General features: G+C 40.0%; 1 pseudogene; it reads left to right on the top strand.

Annotated features, from left to right (window-relative positions):
* The window catches only part of LOC121161030, a 58,912-nt pseudogene extending 35,506 nt beyond the window's left edge, over positions 1-23,406 (top strand).
* Positions 23,407-23,437: the final 31 nt, after the last annotated feature.

Here is a 23,437-nt window from a genome sequence, read left to right as displayed (position 1 = left end):
ACAAAACAAAACAAAAAAGACAGCAGAATGAGCAGCTCTTTGTCTGGGTTTACCCCCTGAGTCCCAGTGAACTCCCCTTCCCACCTGTTTGCTGGTGGAATTCCAGCCCTGGTGCAACTCAGATCACTGCTGGTTGAATGCTGCTGGCATGTCTGATCACTGCAACACCACCCTGTTGTCTCCACTGCTTTCCTGTGTCCACCAGTTTCCAGGTGCTCCTCTGCTGTTGGTCTTTCTTATTTCCTGGAATGTGCCTTCTGCTTCACCCTGGCTAGTGTTTCTCCATCTATTTAAATGTGTCCTCACCCTATTCTGCCATCCTGATTCTCCCCCTGATTGACGGTTTTATAGAAAAACTGAAAGTCATTAAGAATGCTGCTATTTTAAATTTCTCTTCACTTCATTCATGGGTTGAAATGATTACAGAACAGGAAACCCCCCAATTTTGGAGGCTTTCAAAGCTTTGGAACTGTAAGTTCCCAGAATTCCCTGAAGCCATACATAGAGGTGATAAAGAAATATTAGTCACTAATTGTCTGAAATTATTGATAAGCATGTTTTGATGGCATTGCAGTTAGTACAGTCATTGAGTGTGTTAAGCATTTGGCACACATTATCTCCTGTAACCTTAAAATAGTCCTATGCCACAAGTGCAATGATTATGTTTCACTGAGTAGCCAAAGTGCAGAAAGCTTAAGGAATTTGTTGAAGTCTCTGCTTAATCTTGTGTTCTTCATCCTGGTTTTGTAAATTCTTTCACGTAAGCACTCTGTTTTTATTAATTTTGCTTTGGAATACTGTGGTATGGCAGAACTTCATTGCTTTCAAAAACTGAAGCGCAATGAAGATTTAAGTAAATACATATGGACGATGTGGACATTTGGAGAACAAATGTTGATTTTCAGATTTCTTATTGGTATTTTACTTGAACAGTTCGTGTGTGTGTGTGTGTGTGTGTGTGTGTGTGTGTTTATCCACTAAAACTGATGCAAGGCCAGAGTTGAATTCTTCTAATATCCAGTTGATGACATTTCACAAACATCTATTTGACCCACAAATCTGCAGTATTCAATAATATCTAACATGAAAACTTTTGGAAAAGACTCAGCCTAAGTTTGTGCTGACCCAAGGCAGTTGTTCATTGTCATCTCATCAAACCAATGTCATGCTTCTTGAAAACGCAGTTGATTCTTTATGGGAAGAGAATTTTAAAAGCCTGAGTTAAAACATTAGCAGCCTCTCAGAGTGTCTGAGAAAGTTGAGTTTTCTCATAGCTCATGCAGTCCCTGGATAAACTTATTGATTTCTGATGTTGATATATTGAGGATAGCTTGAGTTGTATTGATTTTACTAATTTTATATTTGAAATGTTATAAATTACTAATACTTATTTTTTAGTTGTTAATCACAGAATTTATCTGTTTCCACATGCACCTTAATTGCCTTAAAATGAAATTTCTTGTGGGTACTCCATTCTGTCTGATTTACAGTATTTTTCAGTTAAATATAGATATCTATTAAAGTTTACTTTAGTACTATGGCTGTATACAGATGCACTGTTATATAAAATTGAGTATATAAGAGTCATTCACAGTAAACTACGATGCACTCAGTAAGATTATTTGTTTCATAAACTACATATAAGAGACAGTTCTTATTTTAAATGTATGTATTTATTTTGAAACAGTTATTTAAAGAGAAATCTTCTGTCTGCTGGTTCATTTTCCTGTTGGCTGTATGGCTTGAAGCTAGGAACCAAGAATTTCATCTGGGTCTCCTCTATAGGTACCAGGGTTTCAAACACTTGTTGTCATCTACCATTGCTTTTTCCTGGCTCTTAGCAGGAAGCGAGATTGAAAGTGGAGTGGCAGGGCTCAGCAATGGCTAACTACTCACTTTGCAAGTGCTGTGATTCCATATGGGCGCTGTTTCACGTCACTGACTCTTCCACTTTCCTTTCAGATCTCTACATACGGCCTGAAAAAGAAGTAGATGTCCCAAAGCCTTGGGACTCTGCATCCCCGAGGGAGACCTGGAAGAAGATCCTTGTTCCTGGCATCAGATCAGCTCAGCTCTAAAAACTGTGGCCACTTGGGGAGTGAACCAGTAAATGGATCTTTCTCTGTCTCACCTTCTCTCTGAAAAGCTGATCTTCCCTTCCAAAGAAGATAAATAAATCTTAAAAATGAAAAAAAAAGAATAAAAAATTTTAAGGAGCCACTATCTAGTTGGAGGTACAGGGAAGCTGCAAGTTTCAGACAGTTTTTAAGAACAAAACTGTATTATGATACAGGCTATCTGTAGGACAAAAAGGCAATTACACCTTATGATACCTAAACTTTATTGTACTTTTGAATAACCCACTACTGTTTTTAAAAGCAGATTCTGATGCAGGTGCATCCCTGAACCTCAATTTCTAATCATCTTTCAGGTGATGTTGTAGCTGGTGGCCCACAGACAACATTTGTAAAAGAAAGTTTCTTGAGCCATGGTTTTCAAATTGGCTGCTTTTGAGAGTCAATTGGGACATTTAAAAAATGTTTTTGATATCCCCACACATCTTTCTAGAATTATAATTTCCTACACAAATATAGGAGGCTTCCACCCCTCCTCAACCTTCCTGTTTCTCAACAAGAGTCAAGATTAAGCCAGACGGTTTGGAGAAGACTGCTTCTCCCTGGGATTGGGGATTGTGCATGCTGCCTGGAAAGTGGATGAAAACCAAACAAGATAAAAGGCAGGAATCGATGTGTCATCAGGATCACTAAACTATTCCAAAATGTCCTCCAAAGCATATTAATGGACTGAGGTTCAACAGTGTTTCCTAAGTATTTTTTAACTGAAATTTTAAAACCACAGTTACATTCTTTCCATGTTGAAACACTATATTTATTTATAAAACTAGTGCTGGTACATTGGTAGATCTTAATGTTAGAGATGTTATTCACCTCAAGAGAAATGTTAACTGGGAAGAGAGGAAAAGAAATAATCAAAATCACTTCCAGCTTAGAAAGTATGCATAAGATCCCAAGATGGATAGTGCTTTTAAGTAAATTTTTACTATAAAAATTAACATGCTCCAGAAAAGTAGAGTAATTAGTGCAAGAAAACATGCACACTCTGCTAAGTCAACTCCTTTTAAATATGGAACTTTATCCTTTGTGCTGTAACTGATGAACCACCAAGAGAAGTAGACGTTCTGGTACTGCACCAAAAAATTTGATATTTGTTTTTGAAGAACAGGTATTTTTTTACATAAATATAATAACATTATTTATGATCAGGAATTTCATGTTTAACTGTATTTTCTCTATTAAAGTAAAACAATGCTTTATATAACTGTTCTATCTTGACATTGATTTTAAAAAGAAACTCCTGTGGGGCAACACAATGGCTCAGTGGCTAATCTCCCACCTCCAAGTGCTGCATCCCATAGGGGTATCGATCCATGTCCTGACTGTCCTACCTCTTATCCAACTTTGTGCTCATGGTCTGAGAAGATGATCCAAGTCCTTAGGAGTCAGGACCTATCTGGATGACCCAGAAAAAACTCCTGGCTCCTGGCTCCTGACCATTGGCTTCAGATTGGCTCAACTCTGGCCATTGTGGCTATTTTGCAAGTCATTCAGTGGATGTGATATTTTTTCTGTCTCTCCTTTTCTCTTTAAATCTGTGTTTTCAGGAAACATAAATAGTAAAAAAGGAGACTCTTGTTTCATTAAGCTTTATTCATTTGAAGTAGCTGAATATTAACGAGCTATATAGAGTGAATAAGAATTATAAAGTGCCACATTTCTTCCATTTAATAAATGGAGTTAAAATCTTGCTGCCTCTTTCCCAAATATATATCAAAGATAGTACCACAATTAAGACATAAAAGCATTGCCCTGGGTCAAATAATTTTTTAAAGTAATTTATTGTCTTTAATCAATTTATACATCTCAAAGAACACAGGAAAGTACATATTTAAAATGTTGAATAGTTAAGATAAAGTGATCAGGGAAAAGCCAGGCTGAGCTGATTATTCCTACTGGTGCAAAAAAAATTAGAGTGGGTGAGGGTTGTTTGGGCTTAGCCACAGCATCAGCTGGCAGAAGCTGGCACTGGGAGCTAGTTTTGTCAAGTCAAACCACAGAACTACCTCGAGAGTGCATAATCTGGGAGTGGGAGAGGCCTGGGAGGGAAATTGTGGGCTCATCCCTCTTGGGTTACCACTTCTATGGGAGGGTATGAAAACCAAGACAGGGGCTGGGGTGGAATGGGGTGTGGGTCAGACTGGACTACTGCTACACATACTGGCAAACAGAGTAGGTGGCGAGCCTGGTGGGGGTTATTGTGGGTCGCTCCAACTAGGCTGCAGCTCCCACTGGTTTATGCAAGGGCCGAGAATGTGCTGGGCAGCACCAGGCTGGACTGCAACACCCATTGGTTCCAGTGGAAGTCAGGAGTGAAAAGAAAACCAACCCAGCAATTGCAACCACCAGCTGATCAGGGTGATGGACTGTGCCAGGCCCTGTACTTGCTAGCACATACAAGAATCTGGTTTGAGAACACCTCAGACAAAGCTTCTTAAGAGATCTCCCCAATCAAAATGCTGGACTCAGATCCTTAATCAAGAAAAGTTTGAAGACAGAACAGGTCAATCAACGATCTCAGCTATATGTTGGCAGCGATATACAGGGAAAATGGAGACTCTATGATGGACTATGTTTACTCCTAAGAATTTATAAAAAAATTGAAAAATATGAATTACATAGAAACATGTATGCAATAGTCCATAGCATCATAGTTTTAATAGAGATGAACTGGAAACAACCCAAATGTTTATTAACTGAAAAAGAGATAAACATAACAAAGCATTCTAATACAATGGAATGTTATTCAAGCGTAAAAAAGGAGTAAGTTATTATCAACACTGAACTTTGAATGACCTCAAAAATAGCAGATGAATGTTAGCAGTCTGAAGTAAAATACTGTATATACGTATATATATATATATGTATAGTATGATTTTAGTTATTTGAATAATTTAGAAAAGGCAGCTTGTTGAGATCCATAGGAAATCAGTGTTTCCCTAGGGGTTGATGTAATTTTTAAATATTGATATATAGAAAATGTCCCTCTTTCTCCATGCTCTCTCTCTCTATATATATTCATATATATTTAAATATATTTAGATATAATCTACATATATTTATATATAGAGAGAGCTTCGATATATAAAGGACATGCCTATTGCCATTTTAATTTTATGTGGAATTTTCAAAATAATCTATTGAAAATAATATTCTTTGTTCCCTCAGTACTTCGTAAAATTCATCTTCTAGGAATTGTTGTGTCCAGCAGCATTGTTTAATGTTACATGTATAGCTATATAACATCGGACTTGGTTTAGGGATGACTCTGCCTGTATACACATCATACAAAACAAGGCTCTCCCCTACTCTGACCTATGCAACCCTTCAAACAGAATAGAATTCCTTTTTTATTTACATATTTTAAAATAAATTGTTAAATGCATAATAGGTCATTGCTGACCATTTCTTCCTAACTGTTGTCATTATTTGTTCTGTTTTTCTTTGCTTTCACAGAGCATTGAGAATTTCTATGAGCTATGTTTCTTAGAAAAGAGTTTTGTTTATTTTTAACTATTCTATAAAAAATACAATTAAGATTGGTAACATCAGACTGAATTAAAAGTATACTAGGTTACGGACTTTATTGGAAATGTTTCTAAATTGCAAGATTAGTCTAACAAAATCATTAGCTCTCTTTATACAGTCTTTACCTATAAATTAAACTAAACAATATATGTGATTACAAAGTATAAATAGAATCTGAAGTCAGTTACTCACAAATAGTCATGAACAGGTTAGTATACAATGCCCTTTCATTAGTTGACTGGAAATTGAGACTGGCAGGAGTGATAGATGTTGGAAGGACCTTGAGAGCAGTGCATGCACAATTTCTAATCTTCTATTTAGGATTTGAAGTGAAGTAAAACCAAGTCACAGATCACTCTCCAGATTAATGCTCATTCTTGATGTTGCAGATTGTGCCACCTAAAAGGAAGCAGTAGAAGCCACTGTGGCAATTTAATGTTGGTAGGAGCCAATTTGGGGCAGCTCTTGACTTGGCCCTGGAAGCTGCGGGCTGGTGTGCTATGGACAGAACCCAAAAGGAGCTAGGTTGCCGCATAAAAATAATATATATCAAAATTCCTTCTAAGAACAGAATTATTTTAATGAGTGTTTAGTGTATGATTTCAACATTTATTTCTTTCACTTCAAAGTATTAATGTATATATGTGTGTGCACGTGTCTGGCATTCTTCCTCACCACGGTACCAAGAGGCACAAGCCTGGTGCCAGGCACATGGTGTTCAACAACAGTGTGCAATGGGAGAAGAAGAAAGGTAGAAGTCGGTCTTTCAACCTCATGCCAAGCTAACATTTTCCATTATATGTTAGCATTAGTTTTGTTCACTGTGTAGAGATGAAATGTGCCTACTTGCCTTCATTTTATAATCAAGTGCATCAGAAATTCTGCCACTTGCCTTTCTGCCCTTCTCTCTCTCTCCAATATTTGTTAAAACTTTCTGTGGCATGTTCTCTTTGACTCTTGCTCAGTCTACTTTCCATAGTTTCTGGTTTCAACCTCCTCCCCAGTCCGTCTGGCCTCTGGTCCTCCTTCCGCTCTTTGCCTGTGTCTAAGCCGTTGCCAGACCCTTCTCTTTCTGATCTCGCTCCAGTACTTGACCCAGGAAATACCCACACTGTCTGTAACTGAAGCTCTATCTCAGTTTCCTTGACCACTCTGGCTTCTCCTTCCTAGACACCTCTGAAAGCATCTTAGCCTAGTGGCTAAGGGCCTTGCCTTGCATGTGCCTTAAATATGTTATTTAAGCCGAATTGATAGGGACAGAAAGTAGATCATGACATAGGATTTTAAGTAAATGGGTAGAAAAAGATTCTTCCTGGATCTTTAAATATGTTATCCCCAGCTGTCTCTTCATTTTTATTGCAAAGTCAGATATACAGAGAGAAGAGATAGAAGATCTCCCATCCATTGATTAACTCCCCAAGTGGTCTCAATGGTTGTAGCTGAGCCAATCTGAAGCCAGGAGTCAGGAGCTTCTTTCTGGGTCTCCCAGGCAGGTGAGGGTCCCACCTCACTGGGCCATCCTCAACTACTTTCCCAGGCCACAAGTAGGGAGCTGGATGGTAAGCAGGGCTGCTGGGATTAGAACCAGCACCCATTTGGGATCCTGGAGAGTGCAAGGCAAGGACCTTGGTCACTAGACTACAGCACCAGGCCCTCATTCCACTTTTGTTCTTAGCCATTGCATTCATTCCCATGACTTCAACTACCACCACGTGTACTAATAATTTCCAAATCAGCTTTTTTAAAAAGTATTTATTTGAAAGGCAGAGTTACAAAGAGATAAAGATAGAGCAAAAGAGAGAGGGTTTCCATCTCCTGGTTTGTTAAATGGCTGCAGTGGTTGGGGTTGGGCCAGGCCAAAGCCAGGAGGCAGGAACTGCATCCAGGCTTCTCACACAGGTGGCAGAAGCCCAAACACATGGGATATCTCCTCCTGAGTTTCCATGTGCATTACAGGAAGCTATATTAGAAGTAGAGTAGCTGGAACTCAAAACTTGTATAGTACCCTGACTTTGTGGCAATCACTATCTTGCTATGCTGCAATATTGTCACTACAAGTTTATCTTAAAGAGACAAGGAAACAAATCTGCACATTAAAATTGCTGGTAAATGTCTGCAGTTTATATCTCAGCAACTCAAGCTTGTGTACACAAACTAAGACTCACCATCGCCTTCGATCTTGCTATTTTCCTACCCATTTGCTTAAGGCAAAATTCTAAGACATGATCTACTTTCTGTCCCTGTCAATTCAGCTGTTTAAACTCTGTCCATGTTCTAGAAACAACATGTGTATTAGGCACTAGTACCACATAGTATTTTCTACATTAGTCTATATTTTTGTGTGTATGAATGGCCCATCCTTCTGTATTGCTGACTGGTATTCCATTCCATTATAGAGATATACAAAATTTTCTGGGAGACATTTGGGTGGAATAAAGCTGTTGTGAGTAGCAAAATACAAATCCTATGCATGCATGCGTATTCCTTGTCTTGGCTAGAGCCATAATAATAGAATTGCTGGATCATGTAATAAGTTTCTGTTTAACATCGTGACTTAAATCATGTTCCAAAGGTTTTCACTATTTTTAAAATTCCCATTTGAAATGTATAAAAATTTAAGATTCCTATAATATGGAATTATACCTGCATGTATTTTATTTTACCAGCATTTTAAATTTCAGGTGTGTTATTGGATTTGTAATGAAGTCTTCCTGTGATTTAATTTAAATTTTCACTGCACTAATGAAACTAAGAATGATCTTTTAGTATGATGTTTGATAATAGCTAATCATTGTCAAATTAATAATGTTTATTAGATACTACTTAATTCAAAAATTAATCATTAACTAGAACATAAGTTTTGTAGCTCCATGACAATACAAATAGTCAAAGTTAAGTTTAATTTTTTAAAAAAAGATTTGTTTATTCTTATTGGAAATTCAACTTTACAGAAAGAAGAGATACAGAGAGAAAGATCTGTCTGCTGGTTCCTTCTTCAAGTGCTGCAATGGTCAGAGCTGAACTGATCCGAAGCCAGGAGCCAGGAGCGTCTTTCAAGTCTCACACATGGGTGCAGGGTCCCAAGGCCACATGGGTGAATCCCAGTGGCCAGTCCTTGACTGGTTTCCCAGGCCACAAACGGGGAGCTGGATGGGAAGTGGAGCAGCCCAGACATGAACCAGCACCCATGTGGGATCCTGGCGTGTTCAAGGCAAGGACTTTAGCCATTAGGCTACTGCACCAGCCCTAGGTTTAATTTTTGATGATCATTTACTAGCTATAACTCTGCACAAGATTTTGTTAGACTTATATACAAGGCTAACAAGCATATATCCTGGGAAAGCATTGTGGTGCAGTGCATTAAGCCACCAGCCACAATGCTGACATCACACATGAATACTAATTCTAGCCCTGGTTATTCTGTTTCCAATCCAGCCCCATGATAATGTGCCTAGGGAAGAAGCAGAAGATGGCCCATGTCCTATTGTACCTATACCCACAATGGAGATCCAGGTGGAATTCCAGGGACCTTGTCTGGTCTCATCCTGGCCATTGTAGTCAAATCAAAGATCTGTCTATGTATCTCCCACTCTCTTTATTTCTGCCTTTCATACAAACCAATACATCTTTTTTAGAATTAAAAGCCTGTATTTTTATCATTGGTTTTAGAGTAGCAATAGAATAAATGATACAGTTACAACATATATAATTGTTTTATATGTATTTGTACCCAATATCAAAAGATGAAGAATTGGCAAATTATAATATCTGAGTATAGAACTAATGCTTATCAAGATAAAAACAACAAATTCATTTAATTTGTAGAAAGTGCTGGAAATCAGTTGCACAATTCATCAAAAATATCAAGTGAATTAGCAAAAAATGTCTGAAAAAAATGCAACCCAAGAAGCTAGGTGTACGGATAGATGGCAGTCACTTGGACTAACGCCTTTTTCTTAGATTATAGTGATTTGAGCGCCTTCAGACATCTCACAGCGGGCTCCATCTTATCATTGTCTCAGCGAGAGCTGCTCTGATCTCTAAAAAGAGAAGCTCATTGTGCCATCAGATTAGAGTCCCTTAACTCTGCAAAAACAATGCTCTACTTGATTTTCATATTCATGTACTTAGTATTAAATATCAAATACTTTCTAACTTACTTATTGCCTGAATCTTCACTTCTAGAATGTGGATTTCACTTTTTGTACCCACTGATGTCATTTTTTTGTCAATAACTTTTTATTGCTGAGGCCACAGATATATGTAGGTATTCAATACATATCTGATAAGTGAATAATAAACTACTATAAACAGTTCATGAGAACAAGTGCAGACTTGAGGTGTGAAAGTCATGGCCTAGTCTAGGAACTGCATTTATTCATGTAAGGACTGTGTGCTGTGGTAACAGTAGCAGCATTCACTAGCTGGCAGTGTGTCTGGCTATGCTGAGAACTGCACTTACACTATCTCTTTGAACCCTATGATATTCTTATGAAATCACGATGATTATGGACACAGAGACTGAAACCCAGGGAGATTAAGGGCAAACATTAGTAATGACTGAATCCAGACACCTTGACTCCCAGACCACGGAAAGAACTCTGGGAGGGAGTTTGGACTCTTGCCTGTGGGCAATGAAGAACAGTAGAGATTCTTAGATGAGGGAGTAAAAGGAGCAGCTTTGTACTTAGTGATATCCTTAGAGGAGTTGATATGGAGAACAGCATAAAAACTGCCAAAGAAAAGGCAGAGAGTTCATGAAAAGGGCATTAAAGCACTCTCAGGAGAGATAAGGCAATGGTACACATTAGGACAAGCATGGTCAGATTTAAAGGATTTCCTGATAGTCAGACAGAATTTAGTCAACACCAAGCTGCGGGGGTAAAGGCAAGGAGGCGTGCGGATGACTCAGCCATGGGATCTGCAGTTTAGATGTCTGCTATCCCATCTCCTCCACATCCCAGTCCTAGTATTCGTCATGGAATTCCTGAGACCAGGTTGCTCACGTCTGTGTCTCTGTGACATGGCTTGAAGTCGGCACAAATCAGTGTTTGTGGCTGATTGTGGAGATCCTGCTGTCTCAAACCTGTGAAGGGTAAATGTGGCAACAACTCAGTAGCTTCTTTTTTCTATCCAGGCCCACTTTAATATCTAATAATGTTATCACAGACATTGCAGAGATAGCATTTCTAGTCTGACTCTTCAGTGCAACCAAGGCATATAGGTGTCAGATATTTGCAATGTGGTGTGTATGCGTTATTTTCAAAGATTTTATTTTAAAGCTACATTTTGTGTTTAACTAGCTGTTCCTTGAAGACTTATTTTACACAGCCCATATTTCCTTAGTCTGACTTCTAAGAAGGAACCAAACCCTTCCAAGGGTTTGTATTTTGGTGTACACAACAATATACTTCCAGGCACTGAGCAACTAGGAATCAGAGCTCAACTGCTCTCAGCGCTGGCCTCGCTGTCACTGCCTCATAAACAAGCATTGCATTGTGCCTTTCTCAGCAGATACCTGGAAGGCTTTGCTCAACCCAAGAGATGCCTCAGGTTCTCAAATAGAAATCAAGGCAATATGTTTGCCGGGAAATCAGACCATCCTAGGACCAACAACTCAAAATGCAAACTTTGTGCAAGTAAGCTTTGAAACTGAGGTCTTCTTCTTTGAAACTGTTTTTATGTGAGATGGTAGAAGGGAAATGCTAACCAACAAATAATGATGTACCCAGGAAACCTCCCATCCAATGAAAGAGTGTGTCATCCTTATGGTGGGAGATGCTGTGTCATAAGTGGCTGTTTTGTACTTTGTAGAATAAAAAATCAGGTCAATCTCAAAACTGCTAATGATAGAACACATGGCATAAATTATACCATAAACTCTAAACAACTCTGAAATTATAAACATTGCTTAGTCAAGGCTTTTCTTTTAATGATGCCCTGATGTCGCTGGCATACCCCAGTGATTGCAGCCAGTGTTAGCTTACTTGAAAGGAGGAATTTCTTTTAAAAAAAAAGTCTCTCTAAGAAAAGCTGTCTTCCTGGCTGGCCCCATGAAGCATCTTGCTCTGGTGGCGATGGCATGTCTTGCCTAAGGTTGAAGCCAGATAGTACGAGATCGATGATAAGCGTAGGGAGGAGAAAGAGTCCTGTGATGAGGAGTACTGCATGCTTGGTCCTGACACAAACCAAATAAAGTCAGTGGGAACTCTGACTAAATAGATTGCGAGGGCCCTAAACAAACACATTTAAAACCTGGGGCCGAGTTAGCATTTAATTCAGAAGCACTTCCTTCACTGGCCCATCAGTGTAGTTCTCCAGGAGTGGAGAAGCATAGAGACATCTTCTAATTTTTGTAAAAAAAAAAAAATCATGCTTTCTTTATTTGAAAGGGACAAGGAGACAGAGAAGAAAAAAGACAGGCAAACAGTGAGAGAGGGAGAGAAAAAGAGATGAGCAGTGAGAGAGAGATAGAGAGAGAGAGAGAGAGAAATCTTACATCTGCTAATTTACTTCCCAAATGTCTGTAACAGCTAAATCCCAGAGCCTGGAACTCAATCTGGGTCTCCTATGTGGGTGGCATGTGTTCAAGTACGTGGACCACTGCTGCTGCTTGCCAGGATGCACACGCACAGGACACTGGGATAGGAAGTGGAGCAAGGACTCTGGCCCAAGCATGCCACCAACTGGGGGAAATGGAAACCCAGAGCATCAACATCTCCCCCAACACGACCCACACCACACACTCCACACACTCTGGGAAGTGTCAAGTTACATAGGAAGATGGGTGGGACAAATGTCTCAATTTTATGTATCCATGTGTTCTAGTGTCCATGGGAGAAAGGAGAGGGAGCCACTTCTTGCTGCCAGTACACATGGTGATGGGAAATGGTCACTTGATGACTCATTAAGAGACCTTGAAGTGGAGAAGAGGTTCTGAGGGTGTTACTTGAGTGGTTTTGATACTTCCGAGACATCATCAGTTTTGTTGCACCAGGGTTGAGAAAATCTTTCCAAAGTCTATTGCCTGACCAAGCTCACCTAACTTCACTTAACATCCTCTGCTCATCCAGGTGAGCTGGCTGTCAAGTCCCTGGTGTGTATCTGAGTATGCTGTCCACTGCATAGACATTATTGAGGAGTCTTGTTACATGCATGCCAAGGTCGGGCCACATATATTGTGATTTTCCCTGTGGTTGAAGTTTGAGACCAACGATCTAGTTGGAGAGTTCCCCAAGAAACCTCAATATAGCTCTCGCATGAGCCAGCCAGCGCAGGATCAAGTCACCTGTACCAGCCAAGGCACATACAGGTAGATGCAGCTGCCTCATCAGTTCTGCCTCAAGTCCCATCTCAAATGCAAACTGATGGTTGCTGTAGGCTAGCCCAACCCAGTCAAACCCAGCCCAGCCTACCACAGGCTCCATGTACACCAGCAGGTGCTGCAGTCTAACCAGGGCAACCCCAAATTGCCACTAGGAGCTCAGCCCAGCCCTGTTTTTTGCCTATGCCAGCATGTGTTGTGGCTTAGCCCATTCCATCCCCTCTTATTCTTGTGTACACTCATGGGTGTTGCAGCTTGGCTGAGCCCAACCCATCTCCAGACCTGGCCCATTTATATGCTTATGGATGCTACTACTACTTGACAAGCCTGGCATGCCCCATAAACCAGGTTCTCATTTTCCCCAGAAGGAGCTTCCAAACAAGAAAGTGAGTGCAATTACTATCAGTCTCACTCCCAGGCCTGGATCTTACATGTGCTGATGGTTACTGTGGTCAGCCTGACATTGCCAGCCCCCTGTCCTGACATTTATTGGTGGACTGGTGGATTTTGCAGCCTAGCCCAACTGGTTCTCACTCATTCTGGCTCTTAGGCAACCTAGTCCAGCCTGGCCTACACCCAGACCTGGTTCTCATGTGAATCAGTGGGTGCCATGGCCTATCCTTGCCTGTCCCACATCCGTGCTTGCTCTTGTAAGCATCAGGAAGTGTTGGGGCCTAGCCCATGCATACAGGTGCTGCAGCCTTACCCAGCCAAGTTTACCCCATTCCCAGCTCTCACATTCACCATGGAAGTTTCCACAGTTCCCCTACCAGGTCCATTCCCAGCCCCAGATCTTGTGCACGCTGGCTGATGCTTCAATCCAGACTGGATGGCCCATTCACAGTCTTAGCACTTGCTGCTGGGTGTTGCAGCCTAACCCAGGTGGACACTGTCCACACCCTGTCTTGGCTCTCATGTGTGCTAGTGGAAGCTGTGGCCTGGCCCAGAAAAACTTGGCTCAGACCTAGCCCAAACAGTGCTGAGGAATGTTATAGCCTTGCCTGGCCTGGTCTGTTCCTAGTCCAGGCTACTGTGCTCCCCAGTGGGAAGAGTGGCCTAGCATGGCATTTCATCAAGTTCTCCCACCAGGCCTGTGCCAGCATGCATCGCAGCTCTGCCTGGCATGCTCCGTGCTCCTGGCCTCTACTTGTGCCTGCTGGTACTGAAGCCTAGCCCAGCACAGCCCCCTCTCAGCCCTGGCTCCTGTGAATGTCAAGCGAATTTCATGGTTTAGCCTGGCTTGACCTGTCACCACAACCTAATTCTTCATATACATTGGTAGGTGCTATAGTTCCACAGAGGCAAACCCATAAGTGTACAGAATCTGCCCCCAGCTCTGGTTCTTTCACATTCTGGAGGGTGCCACAGCCCAGCCTGATGTGGTTCACACTCTGCTGCAACACTCATGGGCAGCCTGGTGCAGTCAGACATGCCCCCCAAATCCCAGCTTTAGAGTATGCCATCAGACAGGAGGTAATGCTATTCAGACCAGTCCATCTCCCATCTAGATGACTTGACCTGACCAGAAATGTCTTCAGTTGCCCCCCATCAAAGCCACTCCTTCTGAGCTTCCTCACCTACCTGCAAGTACAGTGCCCCAGTCTGTGGAAGACCCCAGAAGTCATTCCTCCCATATCAAATGTGCCCTTAGTCATTCACACTGCAAGCCTTCCCAAAACCTCCTCCCCCAGGCAATTTTCAGCACCCTGCCTGGAGCCTGGGGTGGCTTGTTCCCACCCAGAGTTGCCCGCCTTCCCCACATAGCTTTAAGAAAAAAACTAGAATAGACAGCTATTCTGGTACACCTGCATAGTTAACACAAATCTGGCATTAACCAGGCCTAAAATGCCCACCAGCCATGTGTGGTGCTTGTCTAGGAACAAGGCAACCTAGGCAGTTGCCTACAGCTGGGGATGGGAAGAGCTTTCTAAATAATAAGCACTTACAGCGAATTTTCATTAGCATTTTCCTGCCAGGCAGTTGGCCAGATATTTTATGTTTATTATCATAATTTTTAAAAACCCTGTGTTGGATCCTGGAAAAGATCTTTTAAAAGCTGATGTAAATGTGTACTATGAGAAAATTATGCATGAATTTCAAATTTTTTACACCAAATAAGTATCTTTTGACTCTAATACTCCATGTACTCTCTGAAGTGTCACTGTATTATTTTCTCCTTATTTTAGATGGAAATTGAGGTTCAAAGAAGCTAAATTTTGTGCAAGGTCATAAAGCAAGTCCCTGGGTGGATGCCAGGATCTGAAACCAACTCAACCTGTCTCAAAACCTGTGCAGAGCACTAGCCGCAGCAATGCTGTGTCCCCTCCACAAAGTTGGTAAGAGATTGTGTGAAATTGAGTTTAGCAAATCTAAACTTTAGTAAATGCAATAGAAATTCTAGTCTTCTAGGCACTACAGTCAGAATAGACTATTCCACTTCTTATCAACTCAATGATACTTGTGCTCAGTCTTTCACTTACAATACTAGAGACCAAAGATGGAAGATTAGAACCTTTTCTTTGAATCCCAATGTTTAACTAACTAGCCTTCCACTTTCCCTAAGCCTTATTTTGTAGCAGTCTCCTCATCATTAATGTATTTTACATGCTGACCCTGGTTACATTTGTACTCCAGGCATCTCAGACCGGAAACAGTGCTGTAGGGTGTATAGGGAAAAGTTTTTGAAAGAAGCATAAATTTTGATCTGGCAAATTTGCAATCTTGGTAAAACAGGAAGGTGTGCTTACTCTACAGTGAATGCAAAGTATCATCATATCAATAAACAAAGACTGCAATTGGAAAATGAAAATGTGTATCAGGAGGAATGCTGCTCATCTAACTCCAGAAACAGAAATGGATAAGTAATTGCTCTAGGAGCACATCTCTCCAATTAACAGATTCTTGCCCTGTGGGATGTATTAGTGTGAAACTTCCACGTGTCTCTTCTTTTGCTCACATGGCAAATTTCCCTATGTCATTTTTATCTGTTCAATGGACGCTCATTAAGCATATACTCTGAGCCGGGTGCTGGGATGTTTGGTTGATAAACAGTTTCTATTCTGTAAGGGATCATAATATAGTGGGAAATCTACAATACAGGCTAAAAATAGAATACAGGATGTGTTACAACAGATACTTGACTAAAGTTCTAAGATAATGCAAGAAAGGACACCTATAATTGCCTCAAACTCAGGGCAGTAGGTCTGAGTCACAGTAGGTTGCTGTCAGACTAGGCCACCAGGCCTCAGGGAAGCAGAAGGTACACAGTTTTGGTTCTCAACTTCTGATTTATTTCTCATTCTCAATATCAGATTCAGAGAAATTGAAGATTAAGTAAAATTCAGTATTTTAACACATTTGGTTTTTATTAGATAATAAGCTTATAATCATAAGTCTATCCCAGGAGCTATGCCATGATAAGAAATTCTCCCCACCATGTATCTACAGATGGTGACAAATACAACATGAGAAAAATGCAGAAGCTTTAGTTCTATATGTCACTCTGTATGTTTACATATGGAAACACCTGACTAACGAGAGTTTGAGTTTTCTAAACTACTGTTTGAGAGAGACGTTGAAGGGTAACAACGACAACCTATGTTTCTGTGTCAGTTCTGCTACGTGTATGTGTGTGTATACATTTTCCAACCTAAATATTAGATACAAACAATATTTAAAATCCCCTTTCTTTATTTACTACTATGTGCATTTCCCAGAGCCTCCTGTACATTAGGTCTTATAAAGGAGATGGACGGTTGAATTACAGAACCATCACCAAAAGAAGAACTCGTAAGTTAAATGTGTAATCCTTCTCCCTCTTTCTGTTTAAAACCTAAAATCTTAAAAGTGTTTATGGAGATTTTTCTCCTTTTTTCCATTTTTATGGGAATTGTGGCCAAAAATTCATTCCAAACCAAATTTTAAATGTGGAATTATAACCCCTACCTCTGAGCGGAAGCCATAGAGCCCCTCAGCCAGAGTGGCAGCTGGCAGCGCTGCCTCTGTCTCCAAGGACACACACAGTGGATCCCAACCAAGAAAAAGAACAGGGATCATATGAAGGGAAATGCTAAAACCATCTGTATAAAGTTGGGCTTTCTGTGCTGCTGTTCTACTAAGATCCTTCTTGTTATCTTAACTAGAGTTCAATTATAATTCACGTTTTAAACATTAATTCTTTTTTTTAAAGATTTATTTATTTTTATTACAAAGTCAGATATACAGAGAGGAGGAGAGACAGAGAGGAAGATCTTTCATCTGATGATTCACTCCACAAGTGACCGCAATGGCCGATACTGTGCCGATCTGGAGCCAGGAGCCAGGAACTTCCTCCAGGTCTCCCACATGCTGTCCTCAACTGCTTTTCCAGGTCACAAGCAGGGAGATGGATAGGAAGTGGAACTGCCAGAATTAGAATCGGCACCCATATAGGACCCCAGCATGTTCAAGGTGAGAACTTTAACTGCTAGGCCACTATGCCAGGCCCTAAAGATTAATTCTTAAACCTCTAGTAAAATATTGATTTCAGAGACTTAAGGTGGTTGAATGGATGGAATGTCTCAGTCCAGATCAGAAGAATAGGATTTTTCGTGCTCTGATTTCATCATTAGCAATCTGCACACTTGATAGCCGGTCCCTTGCACTCTGAGGTGCAGGAATGTCATCTGTAAATGTGGATGTTAATAGACTCACCTCACAGGTCATGGTTAGCAGACACACCAAAAGGAATGACTTCCCAGAGAGAGATTCATGCCTTCCCATCGATACACTCAGACACTGTGGTGCTGAAAAAGAGGAAACACAATTATCCTGCAGACCACAGTGTGAGTCAGTCCCATTCTCCTATCTCTGATCTGGAGCAGGCTGAATTGTGTTGCAGTGTGGGCAAAAGCACAGTTCTTCTTGTGTGGTCTGTGCCCACCACCCTTTTCTCCATATGATCCAGACAACAAGAGCAGTACCGAGGACAGTGCCAGAGAAACACATCTGTCAGCACTGTACCATTCTTACCCAATGGCCTGGCCCTCTGCCTGCAGGATGAATCCTTTGCCACTGCCAACCTGTGGTCTTGGTTGTGTTTCAGGTTCTATAAATCTGGTGCCAGCTGAGACTGTTCTTTCTAAACTCCCTATTCTCTACAAAAGGGAAATTTATTTAAATCCTTAGACAAAAAATAATTAAATCCCTAGACAAAAATCTTGAGTTCAAAAATTGGTTGTAGCAAGCTTTAAGTAAAAAAACAAATGTGAAAGTAAAAAGCCACCAGCACCTCCTCCACTCGAATAGAATGTAAATCGTTGCAACTGTGCTGCTCCATTACAGTTTATTGTCCCAGGAGGTGGCTCGATTTGGTCTTCTGTACAGTCCGATTCACCACATGGTGGTCTCTATCGAAGACAGGCGTTAGCAACAGCTGCCAGGGGAATGGCTTATTCTTATTATACCAACCTGGTAAAAGTATCTTTCCTTTTGGCTCTCTTCCCAAATAAATTTATGTATAACATGTGTGCGTAGTCTTCAAAAGGCGCTAACCTATAAGCAGTGTAGGCAGAGGTACACATAGAAACTACCCTAGTGTTTACTTTTAGATTCTTTTTTACATTTTTTTCCACTTCTAAATCCTCCCTAAAGACCTTTTTTTGGTAATTTTGAATATATCTCTCTTTAAGTTTGTTAGAGGAGCTATGTAAATTCTCCAGACACATGTTTAAAATGTGTGGTCAAACTGGCATCTTTACTTGAAAATGACCAGTAGTGGAAAAATTGTTTGATGATACCTCAAAGAGATTTTTTTTTTTCTTGGTGGAACATTAGGCTGGTAATTATGAATTATTCCCACATTTCAAATTTGCCCAGTGGATCTTTCAACTTAAGTTGTTTTTGTTATTAATAAAAAATTCATTATTCTTTAATGAAGTCTGTTTCTTCTTAGTGTTTTGACTTTTGAGGTTTTAATTTAGAAACTTAACCTGTGGAATAAACTATGGCTCTCATGAGTCCATTCAGGGACTAATAGTTTACTGTAATAATCAATGTATGGAAAATTTATATTTCTCAAAAAATTGCTATATTCAGTTGGACTCAGTAGACCTCCTATTATTGCAAAATTTAATTTTCTTTTCCCCACATAACCTCAAGTCATACTCGGTTTGATCCTAGATGTCAAGTGTGGCTGCAGTTACCTGATGTGAGTGCAGATGAAAACATGGCTACAACACAGCTGAAGAACAAAAAACACAAAAACACAAAACCAACAAGAAATTGAATGATTTTGTCAAAAAGGAAGTAAAATAAACTTGTATATTTACAAATATCTTCAAGGAAAGAATTGTGGGAATTGGGTGATCTCTTTCACAAATGAGACAGAACTAGAAGAAATTTGCTTAGACATCCACAGACACCAAGGTGCAAGTCATTAAGATCTAAGCATTGCCATGAGAAAAACGGGGCTCGGAGTCCAGCTCTCTATAGTACTAGCTGGGACAACTTACATTGTATTATTATTATTTCCTATGTGTCTGTTTCTAGTGATTTCTGTATCAGAGCATTTTCATGGCAATAACAAAAATAATGTGTATAAAACTTAGCAGCATCAATATTTAATAAGTGCTCAGTAAATATGATGTTCAGAAAAGTTCATCTTTGTTATGACTATAGCATGAAATTTATCCATTGCTCTTTTTTGACAATACAAATGAAATATAAATTATATACTATAAACTTTACCAATTGTGATTACACAATTCAATGATTTTTTTGTTTGTTTTTTGAAAATGTATAGATTTGTGGGACCAACACCGCAATCCAGACCCAATATTAGAACATTTTCCAAAACCACAAAAAATTCCATCATGTTGCTCTCTCTTAGACAACAGCTAATCTGCTCACTATTCCTATATAATTGCTTCTGGTGAACATTTTGTATAAATGCAGTCACAGAAAATGTCATCTTTTGCATCTATATTCTTTTACTCAGCATAATATTATTGAGCTTCATCCATGTTGTTGTATGTATCAGTTTCTTACTTTTCTTTTCTTGCCAAATGAATTCCATTATGTGACTCTATAACAGTTTGTCCATATTGCCAGTAAAAGAATCCTTGAGTTGTTTCTAGTTTGGGCTATAATGAATAATATACATACATTCATATAGGCGACCTATGTTTTCATTTGCCTTTCCTAACAGTGAAATTGTTGGGTTTATATGATAAATTTATACTTAACATTATAATAAACTTTCAAACTAAATGTTGGGTTTCTGCATTATTGTTTATTCCCTCTGGACACAAAGAAGAACATTTTGCTTTCTCTTTATCCTCACAAATGCTTATGGTTGCCTGTCTTTTTTAAAAAGCATTTTATTTTAGGATAGTTTTAAATTTACAAACCAAAAATCAGTGTAAAGTAGTCATAAAAAATGTTCTCACATACCTCTCACCGATTATTAATATATTTTGTCTCTATGAAGAAACTTACACCCAGCTCCCCCTATCTTTTAATCCTAACTCATTTTATCCTCTTCTAACCTCTAGAACTCAACATTCTGCATTAAGGCTGAGTTTTTTGTTTTTTAAACTTAAGCTCCAATACACGATGGAGAACATGTAGTCTTTGTCTTTATGTGTTTGGCTTATTTAATTTAACATGGTATCTTCTAGTTCTAAGTATTTTGCTGCAAATGACAGATTTTCTTTTATCTTTTAAATGGCAGAATAGTATTCTATTGTGTGTACATACATACCACACATATGCATATATATGCCACACTTATTTATCCATTTATCTGATGATGGACTGTATTTGATTCCATATTTTAGTTGTAACTTACAAGTTGTGTTTTTTTCCTAAGATTTATTTATTTTTTATTGGAAAGGCAGATCAGATTTATAGAGACGGAGACAAAGATATTTTATCTACTGGTTCATTCCCCAAATGGTTGCAATGGCTGGAGTTGAGCCAATCTGAAGCTGGGATCTTCCTCTGGGTCTCCCACCTAGGTGCAGAGTCCCAAGGCTTTCAGCCATATTCTACTGCTTCCCCAGGCCACAAGCAGGTAGCTGGATGGGGAAGTGGAGCAGCTGGGACATGGACTAGTGCCCATGTGGTATCCTGGTGCTTTCAAGGTGAGGATTTAGCCATTAAGACATCATGCTGAGCCACCCACAAGTTTTAGCATGCTGTGTTTTCGTTTTCATTTAAATTTTTCTTTTTAATTTGTTTTGTGATTTATTGGTCATTCAGTAGCGTATCTGTCTTTTGATTATAGGCATTTTATGGGTATATAGAAATATTCCATTACAGTTTTTTCCCCCAGATTTATTTAAAATGCAGAGTAACAGAGTAAGAGAGAGAGAGACACAGAGACAGAGATAGAGGCAGAGAAGAGAGAGGTATTTCTTCATTGATTTATTCCCCAAATGACTGCAAAAGCCAATCTGGTGCAGGCCAAATCCAAGAGCCAAGAATGCCATCCCGGTCTCCCACATGTGTGGCAGGGGTCCCAAGTACTGAGTCCTCTTCCATTGCTTTCCAGACATATTAGCAGAAAGCTGGATTGGAAGTTGAGTAGTTAGGACTCAAGCTGGCCTTGCAATATGGGATACTGGTGTCACCGTGTTGTTTTAACTCACAGTTCCACAACTGTCTGCAAGCAGGAAAAATGAGTCCTGTCCACCAGCACAAGTCTTTCAAACAACCACTAGGTTAGGGCAGGGACCAACAGCTAGACCTAAAAAGCAAGGAAATGAAGCTTCAGCCCCAAACGGTGTGATTCATCAAAAAGACCCTGAAAATGAAGAGGACTTGGAACAATATTTAAGTTGCCAGAAAATCAGAGCAACAACTGTCAGATCCATACGTGCTCAGCTACTATGCTTGGTGCAGCAATTACAGGTTATTCTCTGGAAACCTGCAGGATCCAGGGCTAGAGATCAGCCAATGCCATTTCTGGCAAACTATGGACAAGTGAGTAATAGAGATGCTTGTAACAGAGTAATGCTTGTATGCCAGAAGGTGTGCTTAGTTAGCCTGCAGTATTAGGAAATCCTTCTCTATTTCTTGGTCAACTTAGACTTAACTTTTTTTTCCTGGTGATGTTGATTTCTCCACAGGGGGACAAGTGGATCTCTGAGGCAAGCAGCAAAGTGTTCTGCTTAGAGTAGCAGTTGTGGTGTCCAGCTTGTTCTCTTGAGAGAGATGTTACTACTGGTGGACAGGCTGAATTTGTCAATAATACTTTGAGGAAGATGCCTCACACTAGCAGAATTAAGCAAGGCGTAGCTGGACTGAGAATGGGTAATGAGCTGACAGCTATTGTGACAAAACTGTATATACAGATTGAACAGCACTGGTATGCCTTTCATTGCGACCAATAGTGTGCTTCCTATTAGCATTGTGGCACCTCAAGCAATTTCCTGTGCTGTCATTGCTAGAAAGCCTGGCAAACTATTACTGAAACCAAAACCCAAGAGCAATGTGGGATCTGGGGACTCCATTGTTCCACCACCTCCTATAAAACACAGCATGAACATTGGAACTTGGGATGAAAAGGAGTCAGTGGTAAAGGCTCCACCAACCAATTCTGCCTCCTCAAACTGTAATCCAGCAGCCTCAGCCAATAATTCAAACACCAACATTTATGCAAAGCCAACTGCCTTAATGGCAGCCTTAGCCACCACAACCACAGCAGCAACAAGGCCCTCAGCCACAGGCCCAGCTCCACCACATGCAGCCTCAACAGTGGTAGCTGCACGATCGCTGGGCAGATCCAAGGAATAGAGGACCAGTCTTCAAACACAACCACGGAGTGGGCAGTAAGAACGTTGGTTTAGGTGTTGTACCTACCAGTGCTTCACCTAGTGTAGAAGTGCATTCCATGCTGGAAAAGCTAAAGGCCTTAAACAACTATAATCCAGAAGACTTTAATTAAAACCTGAAGAGCGGACATGTGTTTATAATTAAAAGTTACTCTGAAGATGACATATTTAGTTCTATTAAAGTACTCTGTCTGGTGCAGTTCTGAGGATGATAAAGTGTTTGGATGCAGTTTACCGATCCATGAATAATACTCACTCTATTTATTCTTCAGTATGAGCGGCAGTGGAAATTTTTGTAGGGTGGTCAAAATGAAGTCTTTTGTGGACTTTAATTCCAGTGTCTGGTCTCAGGATAAATGGAAGGGCAAAATTGCAGTCAAAATGGTTCTTTGTCAAAGATGTTCCAAATAACCATTTATAGCATATTAGCTTAGAAAACAGTGACAACAAACTACTAATTCAAGGATGTTCAAGTGATACCCATAGAAAAAGCAAGGCAAAAGTTTAAAATCATTTCTATTTTTAAGCATGCTACCTCAGTTTGAATGAGTCTACACACTATGAAAAATGTCAAGAGGGTGAAGTCATGCATAGGGAGAGATAGAAATAATCAATAACCATATGCAGATGTCCTG

Source organism: Ochotona curzoniae, unplaced genomic scaffold (assembly GCF_017591425.1).
Source record: "Ochotona curzoniae isolate NIBS_2020 unplaced genomic scaffold, NIBS_Ocur_1.0 contig_4612, whole genome shotgun sequence".
NCBI lineage: Eukaryota > Metazoa > Chordata > Mammalia > Lagomorpha > Ochotonidae > Ochotona > Ochotona curzoniae.
Note: the sequence above shows the minus strand (reverse complement) of the source record. Positions and strands in the feature narration are given on the sequence as shown.